General features: G+C 41.1%; 1 long non-coding RNA gene across 1 annotated transcript; it reads left to right on the forward strand.

Moving 5' to 3' along the window:
* Positions 1-5,680: 5,680 nt before the first annotated feature.
* On the forward strand, positions 5,681-17,373 carry LOC123575742. The gene is made up of 2 exons (XR_006700970.1): positions 5,681-5,808; positions 16,696-17,373. It is a non-coding gene; the product is annotated as an uncharacterized LOC123575742 (long non-coding RNA).
* Positions 17,374-17,592: the final 219 nt, after the last annotated feature.

Genomic DNA, 17,592 nt, shown 5'->3' on the forward strand with positions numbered 1-17,592 from the left:
CTCTCAAATGCATAAAGGTTACCTAGTCCAGACAAAGTAATGAACAATTGGGCGGTATTCATTTCTGGGAATACACTCCAGAGAACCTGTCATGCAAATCCATATGGAGACATGTGCAGGGATGTTTATTTCTGCATTACATGGGAAAGCAAGATTCATCTCTAGAAGAACTTGTAAGTAAAAGGCAACAAATGCACGTGATAGAACGCTATGAAAACTGTAATAGTCAGGAGCAATAAGGTAGATTACCAAATATACATAAATAGTTCTTAAAAACATAACATTGAGGAGCGCCTGAGTGGATCAGTCGCTTGGGTGTCTGTCATTGCCTCAGGTCATGATCTCACGGTTCGTGAGTTCGAGCCCTGTGTCGGGCTCTGTGCTGACAGCTCACCGCCTGAAGCCTGCTTTGGATTCTGTGTCTCCCTCCTTCCCTGCCCCTCGCCCACTCAAACTCTGTCTCTCTCTGTCTCTCAAAAATAAACATTGAAAAAAATTTTTAATAGTCATAAAAAAAGAACAGCAACCATACAGTTAAGAAGGTATAGATATTGATATGACTGACCTATTATCAGTGACCAAGTTAGCTTGACAGGACTTACACCAGTAATTGTCAAATTCTTTGCCAAGTTCCCACAAAGGGAGCACTTCTTGATTATCCTCTAGAATTGTTTAAGGTTTTTTATTTTAACCAGTAAGTATGTAATTCCTTGTATCTCCCTTTTGAAAACCAGGTCATATTTTCCCCAGCTTTCCCCTTCTTGTGCCTCTCCCATTCTCCAAAAATTTTCAGAAGTAAAGACAATGATTATAGCAATACTTTTACAATGTGAAATAAAAACCTGTGAGTTCCTTCAAGACTCTGGACTATAACCCAACTGAGCCTGTTTGGGTAAAAGCATTTAAAGAAGCTTTGTGATTTTTACTAACTCATTAATATTTTATACCTTTTCATACAAAGGCATGGATTATTCAGCAAAGGCCACAGCCTTTGTAAAGGGCTTCAGTGATTTAGAATAATACATAAAGTATAAACACACCACTGAGGCAGAACTAGCAGAGAAATAAGAAACTACTAATTGTATATTCAGCTGACTACATTTAAAAGGGATTTACATGGTGATGTAATGAATAAGAGTCAGAGAAGTGAATTCTATTTCCCACTTGTTCACTCAAGACCTTCAGTTATAAAATGCACAGTATTTGTCAGGATCAGATGAGACCATGGATGTGAAACATCCCTGTAAACTGCTGAGTAAAAAAAAAAAAAGGAGAGGGGGGATATTTTATCTCTCAGATGTGTTCAAAGAAATGGGAGGGTGCATTGGACAAAATGTTTTTAGCTACATATAAGAAACAACCCAACTCTGCCTAAACAATGGAAGGAATATACTAGCCCAATGTCCGGAGGCAGGGGGAAGGCAGACGTGTGTGCTCAGTGTCATCAGGACCTGCTTTCTCTTCTGTTCTCCAGCTCCTCAAGGGGTTTTCCGCCTTCATGGTCGCAAAATGAGTGTAAATAGCATTTAGGATATATGTTTCCTGGTACAAACCTGGAAATAATTAGATCGCAGCCCTGAGAGTTTAAATGACTCCACATGTCTTTAGCTCTGATTAGCCTGACTTGGACGTGCGCCCACCCCCTAATCATCCCTGCGGCCAGAAGCGTGGGACATGCTAGGCTTAAAGCTAATTACAAGTCGTGGCCACCGTGGCTGCTTTGTACAACTCCAGGGGGCAGTGTTCATATACCTCTGAGAAATGGAGAACCGGTCAACACAGCAGCAGCACAGTAGCAGTCCTTCAAGTGGGGAATCGAACACCCAGTCTCATGAATTGTAGGTCGAATCATCAGGAGAAATCCAAGATTTTACCCATTAATATTTTCCTCATCCCTGAACAATCCCCTCCCCCCAATTCTCCTCTGAACACCACCCCACCTTGATTTGTGAACCCAAAGACCGGGAAAATCATCTGCATCCATGACTTTCAGTTGCCGAACCCCTCTCCATCGTCAGCTCACAATGGTGAGGTTTCCCCAACTCGCTAATAAAACCAAATATCCAGTGCCTTCTGGTCCTGGGCACACACGACCATTTAGGGTCATGTGATTTTACCGCACATGCCCTGCCTGTCTCCCTTTTTTTGGAGTCTGTGACCTATATCACAGATTTCCTCCTTTCCTCTGGCTCATTTCTTCTTTTACCAATTGCTCTGTTTTGCCCAATAAATTCTGATGCGTTTCTGGCCGCTCCTCTTGTTCCTATTCTCCTGTTCCAAGTTCTCAAAGGCTTCAAGTACTGTCTTATGTCAATAACTCCCACACATAAAGAGATCCCAATCCCCTTTATATGTCCTTTTCCCTCCAGGCATCTCTAAGTTACCATCCATAGATCCCTCACATTCTGGCATTCAGAATCAAAGTTCTTGTTATTATTATTTTAAATCAGAATAAAAGCAAAGCACTTGTGGCTTTCTGGACAGATGGCACTAAACCTTACGCTCACCCAAGACAGAAACTTCAGTAGTATCCTCTACACCTCTCTCTCCTTTACCTTCCATACCCAACGGTGACGTGGCTCTTTCTTTAACATTCTTGCTCACATCCCCCAGTGCGCCCCCTGGTCTGTGCCCAAAATATCTTCCTGGATTAGAGCTCTCCCCCTAGGTGGCCTCTCTGTTTCCATTCTGTGCAATGTCTGCACCTAATGCAAAGGAAATGAAATACTAAAAATCTGAACAAACCACTTCCCTACCTCAAACCCTGCCATGGTTCCCCACCGCATAGCAGTAAACCAAACTTCATCTAAAGAGGATGCTAGGTGATCTAGTAGACAGTACCTGCAACAACCTCCTTTAAACTGAGACAGGGAAACCGAAGGACTCCATAAAAATCTGCTTTTTGCTCTTTTTCCTGCCTGTCTTCTTGCTAGGACCTGCACCCCCACCCACTTTACACATGCCTCGTAATGCAAATAGGGTATGTCTTCCTTGTAAGGGACAAGGAATGAACGATATCTTTAGAATAGATCACATCTAAGGAAGGACCGGCTGACAACGACCGCATGAAGCCATCATGTGTGTGTTTCAGATCGCGGCACTAGACAGCCTGATGTCAAGACCTCCTGGCTCTGAGGAATAACACCTGGGCCCTTGCCTTTGTTCTAGCCGGTTCCTGGATGCCTGAGAGGACACGTACACGAGACCACCACCCTCAATCAAAACCCCAGACCCCAAATACAGATGAAGCTTTCTCCTTTCCTTCCTGAGTCTTCTAGACACTCTGTCATTCTCTCTATACCTTCTATAAACTCTGCTTTCACCTCCTGCTGGCTGGCATTTGGTTTCCATTCTGCTCACATGCAGCCAGTAACCCTCTTGGCTGGTTGTGCGGGACCCCCTCCGGGTCCTCGGAGCCAGCCTGCTGCCACCAAAACCAGTGAATGAGATCAAGTATTATAGTGAGTTTCAAATCCAGTTCCTCCCTACACCTTGTATCTATCTCCAGCACCATCCTCTATGGCCGATTATACCTTTGTCTCACTTATTGTTCACAACAGCTTTAAGAAGTAGGTCCTTGGGTCACCTGGGTGGCTCAGTCGGTTGAGCATCCAACTTCAGCTCTGGTCGTGATCTCACAGTTCATGAGTTCGAGCCCCACATCAGGCTTGCTACTGTCAGTGCAGAGCCCGCTTTGGATCCTCTGTCCCCCTCTCTCTGCCCCTCCTCTGCTTGGGCTCTCTCAAAAATAAATAAACATTTAAAAAAAAAGAAGTAGGTTGTCATATTATCCCCATTTCGTAGGCAATGACATTGAGGAACAGAGATTAAGTAGCTTGCTAAAGATCATACAAGTGACAGAGCAGGCAAATAAATTATGGTGGCCTAACACAGGAGTCCACTTTTTTATCTACCCATCTAAGGGATGACATTTCTCAGCCTGGGCTCTATTAACCTGTCCAGAGATAGGCCAAAAATTACATTGATATTAGATAGATAGATAGATAGATAGATAGATAGCTGGGCAAAGGATTCATAGTGTTCCTAGGATTCTCAGAAGAATCTACAGCACAAACAAAATGGAAAGAAAGAAAGAAAGAAAGAAAGAAAGAAAGAAAGAAAGAAAGAAAGAAAGAAAGAAAGAAAGAAAGATCTACTCTATGACTGTAAAATGACTTCCAGAAATCTTTCTTAAGACTTTGAAAGTTGTAGGACTTTGGAGCATTTTATGTTACCATTATCTGCTCCTTTGAAAAACCAACACAACTACAAATTCTTCCCTGTATTTATTAAACTCCCTTCCAACAGGGTGTGAACACAGTCCTGGAAAGGCAAGAGTGGTGGGTTGTCCACAGAGCTGGGAGTGGCAAATGTCCCTCCAGACCAAAGGTCAGGTGTGCAGTTGAACCTGCAACTGTGGGACCAGAAGCCAATCTTCAACAAGGCATGCAAATACAAAGATAAAGCCTAAACCACAGAGAAGTCCTTCAAGTAATGTCATTGCTGAAGCCCAGTCACTTGCAGGGGAAGGCTGAGTCACATCCAGATTCTCCCAGACCCAAGTGTCTTCAATTGATATGGTCATCTTCTGCAGGCCTGGATATTTGCAAAGTGTCCTGCTTGCCTTGATTAATGACTCTCTCCATAAAGCCAGTCTTGGTGATGACATGACAAAGCTCTTCTGTCCCCGTGTGCTAACAGTACAGAGGGACCATTAGCTGTTGGCGAGGATCCCAAAATTGCTCTGAAGATGTAGAAGAATTCTAATGAAATGTAAAGCATTCATCATAAAGGAGCACAATAGATTTTTCAAAGCTCAGGCTCAATACTTGCGCTTAACAAACACTATACTTAGTCAGGAAATACACATATTCCCCGTGCGAGGGGGAAAAAATTCTTTTGAATTTGTTATTATATGTTTTGTATTTTCTAAATTTTACGTTATGAACATGTACTATTGCTATCAGGGAAAAGAATTCACAAACAATATTTTTAAAATTTCTAATGTCATACACTCTTGTGGTTCTCAAAAGGGGCTCATTACCAGAATCAGCAGGGGAGATGTGTTGAAATGCAGATCCACTGAATCAGAATCCCTAGTGCTGGTCTAGAACCTGGGCAAGGGGTGTCTCAAAGTCCAGAAACTCAGAAGTCAAGACTTCTTGCTTATAATGGACACAATTGATTGCCCACCCAATACACTTCCCATCTTTCCCTTTTTAATAGCACCTAGATTTTATTTGGGTAGCCACCTCTCTTCTTGCCTCCTTCCCCCAACTGCCCCCTCCCCACCCCAGAGTAAACTCAATCCTCCCCTCTTTCAAACACAGGGTCGATCTCAGGACCTGATCAGAATGCTGGGACACAAATCCTCTCTGTTGCACCGGAACTGAACAGAAGCCCCAGAATCACAATGCCTATAACGGCCATTTTTTTTTTTATTTTTTTTTTCAATATTTATTTTTGGGACAGAGAGAGGCAGAGCATGAACGGGGGAGGGGCAGAGAGAGAGGGAGACACAGAATCGGAAACAGACTCCAGGCTCTGAGCCATCAGCCCAGAGCCCGACGCGGGGCTCGAACTCGCGGACCGCGAGCTCGTGACCTGGCTGAAGTCGGACGATTAACCGACTGCGCCACCCAGGCGCCCTATAACGGCCATCTTTAAACCATGAGGGGAACCAGACTTGGGAAGAAAATGATACCTTAGGAACCAGAGTAGGGATCTAGAAGGAAACTGAGACCTCGGTGCGACCATCACGCTGCTGGATCCACCAATCAAGGAGGCTTTGTTGTCTCTGGCTGTCAGGTGCGTGAAACAATAATCGTCTTCAATGCAAAGGCTGGCTACATTGTCCATGTGCTTATAATATGTGTGGCACCAGTCTGTGGGCCCCTAACTTGAGTATGAGGCCTGTGACAGCAGAAACAGTGTCTTGTCCATACCACACGCTGCTTTAACCTAAGGGCTATACTCCACCATACCACTCCACACATACCATACTACTGCACGTAATGCCTGCTATGCTATAAGGGCTCAATAAATATTTTTATTAAGAGTAAATGGAAGGGGCACCTGGGTGGCTCGGTCGGCTAAGCGTCCGACTTCGACTCAGGTCATGATCTCGCGGTCTGCGAGTTCAAGCCCCGCGTCAGGCTCTGTGCTGATAGCTCAGAGCCTGGAGCCTGCTTCCGATTCTGTGCTCCCCTCTCTCTGACCTTCCCCCACTTATGCTCTCTCTCTCTCTCTCAAAAATAAATAAACTTAAAAAAATATGTTAAAAAAAAAGAGTGAATGGAAGACTGAAAAAATAAATAATAACCTTTACATTTAATCAAAGAATACCATGTGTTGGTGAGGATCTGGAACGAATGGAACTCTGATTGCTGTGGGGGGTGGGGGAGTGTCAATTGGCACCATCAGTTTGGAAGATGACACGGTGGCTCTTCCTAAAACTACCACTATGACCCAGCAGTTTCAGCTCTGAGTATGTACCTACATACCCTAGAGAAATGAGTGTATATGTCCAACAGAAGACTTATACAATAATGCAGACAGCAGCTTTATTCAAAATGGATACAAATTGGAAATAAACCACTTGTCCATCACCAGTAGAGTGATATGGTTGAAATATTCTCATAATGGTATATTATGAGTAGCAGACTACTTAGCAAGTAAAAGAACAAACTCTTGCTACCCAGGACGACATAGATGAATCTTACAAATTCAATAAACAGAAGAAGCAACACACACACAAAAATCTATACTATATGATTCCATTTATGAATTGAAGGCAGCAGAGGCAGAACTGCTACCCTAAAATATTTCCTCCTTGACATAAAGATTATTTTGGGCTGATTATTTTCAAGAGACTGCAGACACAGAAGGAGCTCTGAAAACGTGGTAGAGTTACCCTTCTCACGGGAAATTTACCTTTATAAAGGGAATCTCCATGTTTGAGAGTCCCCCTAGCTAGAAGAAAAGAATGACTTGAAATCACAAGGAATTACGGAACTATTGTCAGTGGAGAAGGCAGGGACTGAAATCGGTGTAACAAACCTTACCTTTGTTGACTGTGTTTTCACTAATAACCTTCCATAACTGGACTTCCCCCCCGCCCCCCACAAACATGTGTATTTGTCTTTAGCTTCTTAAAAAAAACCCAAAATTCAAATAAGTAAATTTAAAGATCTAATTGGCTCTTTTCAATGATTAATAAATGGAGCAGCGTCCCATCTGACAAATAAAAAGGAGCTCCAAGAGAGTTGTACAAAATGGAAGCCAGAAGGGGCAGGACAAGGAAATCACTAGTCACTAGTAAAGAGTGGATTGTTTCAGGCAAGGCCATCCTTTAGGGGCTGGTGGGGGTCTTCCAAGCAGATTACTTCACTAGTGCTGACCAGGTAATTCCAGACTGACTGGTTAAGATTCACCAACCTCGGAGAAGCTGAAACTGAAATTAGGTTAGTTATTAAGTCTCGGTTTGGTGAGGAGAGCTTGGCACAACTGACTCCATTTTGGACCTATTCTCTCTCTGTCTCCGTCTCTCTCTCTCCCTCTCCCTCCCTCCCTCCCTCCCTCCCTCTCTCTCTCTAACAATTGTCCCCTTTTGATCAGACTCTAAGCTCAACCAAGAGATGGGATCAAAATGTAAAGCATTAGTGCTGCTTTCAGCCACCACACTGTAGTTCTCACGATTTTTGTTGGTTCTATATGGTATTCACAGGTCATGATGTTTTTTGTTAAATCTCTGTGGTGTTTACAGATCATGACTTCAGGTTCACATTTTAAGTTGGTCTTTCTCTTTGTTCCTTTTTTGACAGTCTAGTCATAGGGAGGTCATTTGCTTGGTGGTTAGTGGTGGCAAACATGCGTTTAAAGCTTTCGAGAAAACACAGCATGCCAAGGAGACTGTTATGATTACTGTAAGCGGGATAATTGGGCAATTCCCAATGTCTGGAGTGCACTTCAGAGCCATGGTCCCCAAGACCCAAACCAATCAAAAGCAAATAAGTCAAAGAAATACCCTATTGAAGGAGTAACTTTCTTAAGCCAAGTGGCTTGTTCAGTGATCTTATTTAGCTGAGTTTCAACTTTCCCAGAAATGCTAATCCAGGTACAGCTGTGGTGTTGGCTGCAGCACAGACACCTCATTGCTCAGATAAAAGATAATCAAAGGCCATCCTATTAACAAAAACAGCTTTAGCCAGTGAGTCTAAGGATCTTTGTTGGTAACTATTGCTATGGCAGCCGATTCTGCAATACTTTCCAGAGTTTCTTTATCAGAGCCTCATTTGTATTCACTCCTACCTGGGGAAACAGGGACCTCCAAAGGAAGCAAATCCTGAATGATGAAAGCCTCCTCATACGTCCTTTCTAACTTAATGTAAATTCAGGAAAGTCAACCGATGAGGTGTCTGTGAACAACTAGGGGCACTGCCCAGCTGTGTGCCAGCTATCTGGGCATCCAAAGGCCCAAGGAGGTGACAGCCACCACAGACAAAGATAAATCCTGTCAGAGCACAAACCAGTCCTGCTAAGGTTATTCTACTTCTAGCACCATGGACAGGTCAGAGCTTTTGATGACAAATCAGCAGTCTGCAAGGTTACCACACCCCCACCCCACCCGCTTAGCAATGGCCTGGGAGATACAGATGATGGTGGTATCATTCCATGCCCAGGCCAGAGTGAAAGAAAGATAGAAAAGAGGAAAGGGTTTCCCGTTGGATTAAACTAGAAGTCTTGATCCAGTGTCTTGGGCAGAAGCGATCTACCTTGATGTCAGCTACTTGTCTTTCTCATCAGTTTGATTTTGAGCACTGTAGCTGGTCTGTAGTTCCTGGACTCTGAAGGTGGCCTTTTTAATTGGGAGACGTGGGTCCAAGGTTCAAGTCCCTAAAGTTTGGCTGCTATCTGGGTAGTGAAGAAGGCTTGTATAGTCCCTTCCAAGGAGATTCAAAGGCAGACTTTGTTCTTAGTGATTCCAGATCAGAAGGGTGGGAGAAAATTAGAAATGTTACTTTGGAGAGTGGTTGCCAGATACTCAAGGAAACGATAAGAATTCAGAATCTAGTCCAGTTCACAGGTGATTAAGAACCCCTCAAAGACAATTAACAGGACTAGAATCTAGTATCTATATGGTGCACACATAATTTTTCTCTCTTACATCTCCCCATTTTTTTAACCAAGATAATCACAGTAAAACTAATTTGTTTGTATTAAACTTGGCCAGATTACTTACAGAAGTACAACAAGAATAATGATACAAGCTCTTTTTTAAGACTGTTTTGCTGGAACTTTTTATAAGGAATCTCATTTTGAACTCTTAAAAGCCTCTGGGCCAGGAAGCCAAGCCAAGGATTCTCCATTAGATTTTATTTATAATACCTACAGTTTGGGTAAATTCTTCTCTTCCTGTAGTCCCCCAAATATCCTGAGGTTCGTGGGCTTGACAGGAAGTGATCTTCCTTGCTCACCTAGTAAGACTGCTGGGAACTCTATAAACAGGACAGTAGACCAATGTTTGTTTTTGTTTTTTGTGTTTTTTTTTTTTTTTTACCAGTTTAACAAGCTGCCTGGTCATATCTGAATCTATATACATCTCTCTCAAATATAAGATTTCAGTCAAAGCCTTGGCAATATAGCCAATGTGTCCTATTACAAGGAGAATAGATTCTTATTGAACTTATGCAAATAACTAACTATATCACCATGAAAAGAATACTTAAGAGTTTCTGAATTCTGAAGGGACCAGGTAGGGAGAAAAAGTAAATGTTTCATCTTTGTTTACAAAGATGTTCTTTCCCACGTTGCTGGAAGTCATAGATTTTTTTAGGAGAAAAGGTTTCCTAAAACCTGGGGAAGAAAAAAACATTAAGGAACCAGCAATATTTCAAACAAAAAGCCATAAAAAATTATAATCCTTCTCAATTCATTCAGGCCCATATAATGGACCCTCGTTCTGCTTGAACCTATTTTTTCCCCTAGTTCTGGAAATTTTTACCCAGTTATTCTTATGATCTTAAAGTTATCAGAAACTTGTGCTTGCCAAAGTCCTTTCCATGAATTTCCTTGGAGATGAAATGCTTTTACAGGAACCCTTTTGCAAAAGTATCACAGTTAAACAAGAACTCTCTTAAAATGACAAAGACTGAAAAATGTCTATTGTTAAAGATCTGATGACAGTTCATTTGATAGGGAATTGTAGTTATTTTTGTGATCTATAAGATTTTAAAATAATAACTGGAATTCTGACTGATCACATTCATATCAGACTTCCAGGAATTCCACATGATTTCTGGAACATCTATTATGTATACCTCTACAAATACAACATAAAGAAGGCGTAGTGTTACTTTTCATTTGACAATGCTTCCCATGTAACTTAACATATCAAATATGCTTATTTTGTTTAACATTTCTCTTTTTGTTTATTTATTATTTATTACTTTATTTTATTTTTGAGAGAGAGAGAGCATGAGCAGGAGAGGGGCAGAGAGAGAGGGAGACACAGAATCCGAAGCAGGCTCCAGGCTCTGAGCTGTCAGCACGGAGCCCAATGCCAGGCTTGAAGCCACAAACCAGAGATCATGACCTGAGCCAAAGTCAGACACTTAACTGACTGAGCCACCCAGGCATCCCAACATTTCTCTTTTTATAGGGAGAAAAAGACAAATCTTTTGTGATTTTCTAGGGCCCCTCTGGCAAAAATCCCAAAGTTACTTCCAAGCCAAAAGGACTTCACTTAGAATTGGGGTATTTGGGAATTTTGTCAATACTATCAAAAGGTTTTGGGGTGCCTGGGTGGCTCAGTCAGTTGAGCATCTGACTCTTGATTGTGGCTCAGGTCATGATCCCAGGGTCATGGGATCTAGCCCTTAGTGGGGCTCTGCACTGAGCATGAAGTCTGCTTAAGATTTCTCTCTCTCTCTCTCTCTCTCTCTCTCTTTCTCCCCCTCTGCCCCTCTTCCCTGCTTGCTCTCTCTCTAAAATATATATTTTATATTTTATATATATTTTATATATATATATATATATATATATATATATATATATATATATAGGTCTAAAACTCTTGGTCAAATAGGATCATGGGTCACTGTGAAACAATACTTAATTATCCATTTGACCGAAGTGACAAAGACGTCACAGGCAAATACAGAAAGTTAACACAGTTGTACAAAATGAAACAAAACAAAACCTAGTTTCTTTAACAGTCAAGTTTCAGTTTTCTTAAGTAACCAAAGAAACTAATAAAGACAGCATGGAATATAGGAAATTGTTTTCATAAGACACAAAATCTTTGTTTTCTAGGAAGATTACTTAAAAGGAAAAAAAAGGAAAAATAATATAAAAACAGAGAGGGAGGCAAACCATAAGAGACTCTTACATACAGAGAACAAACTGAGGGATGCTGGAGGGGAGGTGGGTGGGGGAGGGGCTAAATGGGTGATGGGCATTAAGAAGGGCACTTGCTGGGATGAGCACTGGGTGTTGTATGTAAGCGATGAATCACCAAATTTTACTCCTGAAACCATTATTACACAACATGTTAACTAACTTGGATTTAAATAAAGTTTTAAAAAGTAAAACAAAAACAAAAGGTAAAATCCTTTACAACTGTTTATCAAGAGCAGACCAATAGTCAAAAAAAAAAAAAAATGTCCTTTTAACAGACAGAAAACCATATTCTAATACTGCACCAGTTTAGATTTGATATAAAAACTCATTTTTGTTACTCCAATAAATTTATTTTAATCTCAGCCAGCTTGCCCATGCATAAAATTCTTTCCTCAAGATTCCTTTTGCAACAAACCTGCTACAACTTTCTTTTTTACATTCAGATTTTGTCCTATGTTTTTCCTCTTTCCTATTCTGAAATAACCAGCCTCACTTGTATGATAAAATTACTTTCTTTTCCCTCAACAAAAATGGATTTCCATTCTTCATACTTTCTTTCACCAAAAACACACATCCTACCTTCCTTGCATATCAAGATGCTGTCCTTATTATTTCTAATAGTTCCCATATTTTAAATTTCTTAACCCTTAAAAACCTTAATTTTTGGTGAAAATAAAGGAGTTAACGATTGCAAACTGTTACACCAGTATTCTTCACATTGGTAAATTTATGAATACATTTCTTAATTTCTCAAAGCATATGCTTCCTTGCAGTACAATTTTTCAGTACAGCACAAAACACCTTTACTAATAGACCCAAATACTTTAGTTCCTTTGTAAAGTGAAACCAAAAGTAGGTAAACATATGTTCAGTAATTAATATGCACTATCTTTTATTTGGAAATGATCTAGATATTCAATGAGTTTAACTCATTATCTAATTTAATTTAGCAAAATTTTAAGTGTCAAGTAACCAAAAAGATTTTGGAATCTGTTTTTTAAGTAGGCATACTATCCAACATAATTATTGCTGAAAAGGTCACCTAGAAAACTCTTATGCTTCAACTCTTTACCTCTTATTAAATAGATCCTTACACCTATTTAATTCACTTGTTCTTAACAATTATGTTTTGATTACTGAGCAAAACTCCAGGAGACATTAGACAAAGTCAGCCACCCTCCCAAGCTATTTATTTTTTTTTGCTGACAAACTTTGTAAAAGATAGTGAGAACTTATTTGACCTCTAGTAAACCCAGAATAGAACTCTTATATTAAATGCTGATAACTCTGAAAACATGCCTATTTTAACTAAACAACAACAACAAAAAACTTAAACTAACTTTTATTTACCAAAGGTAGTCTAGGGTCACATGAACTGGAAAAATATTTGGGCTAGTTTCTATTATGTTTCTGAGAGTCTTAGGAATACTTAATTCATACAAACACTTAATTTTCTTTACGCCAATTAAGCTTTTTTTTTTTTTTTTTTTTTACAAATTAACTTTGGCAATACTATCTAGAAATAGAAAGTACCATACATCTCCAACACACATACACACCCACCCACACACACACACATATACACACACACATACACACACACACACATACACACACACACAAATAAACATACAAATGCAAACAGAGACCCTTTAGTTTTCATTCTAAAGTTTTAGCCATGAGAAGGGTAAGACTCACTAGCTTACAAAAAAAAAAAAATAGTTGGAATAAGTTAAGTTTACCTGCTCAGATGTCAAAAGCTTTTTGTACTAATATTTGTGGGGAAGACACTTAAGGTTTCTATTTGTCTAACATGGATATAGGGTTCTGCCTCATGATGCACATTCCTTTTCCACGTCAGAGATAGGGCCAACCTGCACGTTCCTACAGCTACTCAGGGTCCTATGGACAATGACTGAGGAGACAGACCATGTAGGAAACATCTAGAATACTAAAATGTAAACTTTCAGTAAGACCACAAAGTCTGATCCTTAAAAAAAAAAAAGAAAAAAAGAAAAAAAAATTACATTTGACCTTGACAAGTAATCTTATAGAAGCTTATAGGACCAGATTTTGGGTAAGGGAGCTTCCAAGAGGTTTGTATTTTTAAAAAGCTCCCCACATCCAGCCTTTTTTTCTTCAGTCTTAGGAATTGGGAATGGTCTAGATAAGAGTTCCTAGAGAAAACCAAGTAAAACATTCACCTCTCAAGGGCGCAGGGGAAAAATTCAAGTTCCTCCAAGAAAGACTTTTGTTCCCGAAGGCCAGAAGTTTTATAATATTTACAAGCCATTTTTGATAAATGGGGAAGGTTTGGGGATTGGTAAAAAGGAGAAGTGGACTTTCGGTTATTTCTGAAGCCACATTTCTGGTTTTGCAAAGACATGCATGATAAGGAGAGTTGACTTTAATTTCTCAAAGAATTACGACTTAAATGCTATCACAGGTGAATCCACTCATCCAACCACCTTACCTTCAATTTGCTCTTTTATATCAGGAAGAGGATTTCCAACTAAAATGGAAATTAAAAAATATCTATGCTCTGGATTTAGAGCTGTTTGTCTTTGGAATGTTTTACTAAATCTATTCAGGAAAGTTTCAAAATGTTTTTCTTTTTCTCTGATAGTTTCAATTTAGCTTAGTAAAAGAAGACCTTAAAAAAACGTTCCCATCAGGCTCTATATACTATCTTCTAATCTGGCCAACCTCTGACCATAGAGCTACTTAAAAAATACTTCTAAATATCCTGTCAGGTTTCAGCCAGGACAAACAGTAAGTATCACTGGCAAGATCGAACAATCCCTGGGTCTCAAGGGGTATCCCCAAAGAAGGTGCTAAAATGTTCTTCTCTCTCTCCACTGGGTACTACAGAGATGCGGGAGAGTTGACTTTGGTAAGAATTCTCACCCTTAGATGGCTTCTGCCAATTTTCCCAGGATCCCATCTGCAACCTCCAACTGGGTTTAAAGTGGAGAGTGTAGGGGTGCCTAGGTGGCTCAGTCAGTTAAATGTCCCACTCTTGATTTGGGCTCAGGTCCCCATCTTGCAATTCATGAGATGAAGCCTGCATGAGACTAGGCTCTGCACTGACAGCATGGAGCCTGCTTGGGATTCTCTCTCTCCCTCTCTCTGCCCCTACCCTCCCTCAAAATAAATTTATTAAAGCGAGAGAGAGAGAGAGGGAGGTATGCCTGGGTGGCTCGGTCAGTTAAGCGTCCAACGTCGGCTCAAGTCATGCTCACACACCCGGTGAATTCGAGCCCCGCCTTGGGCTCTGTGCTGACAGCTTGGAGCCTGGAACCTGCTTCGGATTCTGTCTCCCTCTCTCTCTGCCCCTTCCCAACTCATGTTCTGTCTCTCTCTCTCTCTCTCAAAAACAAAGAAATGTTTAAAAAAAAAATTTTTTTTGAACAGGGAGAGTTTAGCTCCAGTATTTACCAAAATTTGGCAAGGTTCACCATTAATTTTTTTTTTTTTTTTATTTTTTATTTTTCAACGTTTATTTATTTTTGGGACAGAGAGAGACAGAGCATGAACGGGGGAGGGGCAGAGAGAGAGGGAGACACAGAATCGGAAACAGGCTCCAGGCTCTGAGCCATCAGCCCAGAGCCCGACGCGGGGCTCGAACTCACGGAGCGCGAGATCATGACCTGGCTGAAGTCGGACGCTCAACCGACTGCGCCACCCAGGCGCCCCACCATTAATTTTAACTTTACTTACCCTTGGCTGTTTCAGGGAATAACATAGCAGCTTAACAGAAAATTCCTCAGAGTTTCATCATCCCTTAGAGGGGCCCATACAAAGGCCCTCTTTTGAGGGTAGATATGGGGGCATCTGTAAGGCCACGGGCAGAATTTGTTCATAATTTTGTCTTGTTCCAAAGTCCTTTCAAAGTGCCCTGCTATGATCACGTGTTCAGTCAGGATTCTGGCCTCCCACTCTATTTTCTGCCTTTTCTATCAAACCACTCATCTCAGGAGGTAATCCACCTACAAAAACTTTGAGGATCTTCTCTGGGTTTAGGAAATGTTTCAACTATGGCCTTTGGTTCAGCCTTTATCCCAAGAGGGGAAGATAGCTGAAGAGGCACACCTGAAGCTTTGGTTAGTCTTATTTTAAAAGGTAACTGTTTAATAGTCTCTTCAGGAGCACGGGGTGGCTCAGTCCTTTAAGCTGCTGACTCTTGGTTTCAGCTCAGGTCACGATCTTGCGGTTCGTGAGATGGAGACCCAGTTTGGCTCTGCACTGACAGCACAGAGCCTGGTTGGGATTCTCTCTCTCCCTCTCTCTCTACCCCTCCCCTGCTCTCTCTCTTTCTCTCAAAATAAATAAATAAATATTTTTTAAAAATAGTCTCTTCAGAGTGCAAAGGCAGTTCAGAGAATTACGGGCATGAGTACTCAAATACAGAATAGAGGGGAACAGAAGGAGTTACATCAGTCTTGTGCCTCAGTCTTAATAGTCTTTTGTTTTAAGCACCTTTTATTTCTTTCCTGTTTCAGTAGTCTTTGCAATGAGTCTTTCAGTGAAATTATTGTATAGAATTTTGAAATCTCTTGGAGGTCCCTGACTGCCAATTAAAATAGGGAACCCTGGGGCACCTGGGTGGTTCAGTTGGTTAAAGTCCAACTTCAGCTCAGGTCATGATCTCACTGCTCATGAGTTTGAGCCCTCTGTGCTCAGAGCCTGGAGCCTGCTTCGGATTCGATCTCTGTCTCTGTCTCTCTACCCCTCCCCCACTCATGCTCGGTCTCTCCCTCTCTTTTTCAAATACAAATAAACATTACAAAAAAAAGAAAAGAAAATAGATATCCCATTCTGCTTACTTTGGTAACCCTTGCCTTCAGGTCTACTTCCTAAATGATCTTATCTTATTGGAGTATTCTCCATAATGGCCACCATAATTAACCATAATTATAGGTTGTTTTCAGTAAGATTTTGCCACTATTGTCGATATTTATAGCTTCTGGGATTATAGTTCTTAGACATAAGCAGGTGTGCCAGAAGGTGGCACAACTTAACAGCTTAACTTCAGGATCCCATCTCTTCTAGCTAAACCTTTGGGTCTCTGGGAGCCCAAGGAACACCTAAAAGGGATGTGCCACTGGGTTGGGGATTGTGCGATGTTCTACAGTGCACTCAGGTTGCACGGAAATTTTCTGGAGGTTGGTGGGTGATGTGGTGTCAACCTAACGCATTTCAAGACCAACTTACCTTAACACAAGATTTTCAGAATTAGTTGCCGAGCACTCTAACGGCTTTTAAGAGTTTGACCTGTGCCCACCAATTTGGCAGCTCTGACTTCCGAGATTTCCATTAGCAATAGCCTTTACTACACAAAACGAGACCAACAAACATGTGCACCTGAACACATCAGCAGTCGCCGAGACATGTTACTGTGGCCTGGCCAAGAGAAGCCCCCGTGCAAACCACCACCAATCCCCAACATGGAAACAGGGCCCAGGAAAGGACTTGAGATGGGGAAACTAAAGGGACCCCACAAAAAACTTCTTTTCCTGCTCCTCTTTTTCCCAGGACCTACACCGGTGCCTTACAGAGCCTTACAGAAGAGATAATGTATGTCCTCCTTGTCAAGGTCAAGGAGTTAATGATTTCTTTTCAGTCTTCCAGCATAACAGATAACATCGAAGGAGTGACTGGGTGGGGTCATCATGAACATTTTCCAAGATGAGTGGCTGACTCATCAAGACCCCTGGCTCCAGGGTATAAGTGAATTATGGAAAACACCTCAACAGTTTATTCCTGGATGCCTAGGAAGACTCATGTACCAGACCCCCATCCTCAATAACGACCCCAAGTTCCAAGCAAAGACGAGATTCATTCTTCTTTCCTTTCTGAGTCTCCCAGACACTGTGTCCATATCAATCATGCTGCCTCTACTATGTTTATGAACTAATGTACAGAATACAAAACATATTACAAGGTGGTGGGAAATAAACCATTACTCCAAATGTTGACAACACAGAAGCCAGAAAATGCATCTTTTAAATATTCTTATTTTTGTGCTCATTCATGCAAATCCCACATATATGGCCAGTATCCTAAAACCATCAAGGAGTTAAAAACGTTACTGCTAATACACAATTTAGAGGAGTAGAAATTATAATGGGGTCATTAACTGCGGTTAAATGAAAATTAAAACTTGGGTTTTTGGGGGTGCCTGGGTGGCTC

Source organism: Leopardus geoffroyi, chromosome C2, assembly GCF_018350155.1.
Source record: "Leopardus geoffroyi isolate Oge1 chromosome C2, O.geoffroyi_Oge1_pat1.0, whole genome shotgun sequence".
Taxonomy (NCBI): Eukaryota; Metazoa; Chordata; class Mammalia; order Carnivora; family Felidae; genus Leopardus; species Leopardus geoffroyi.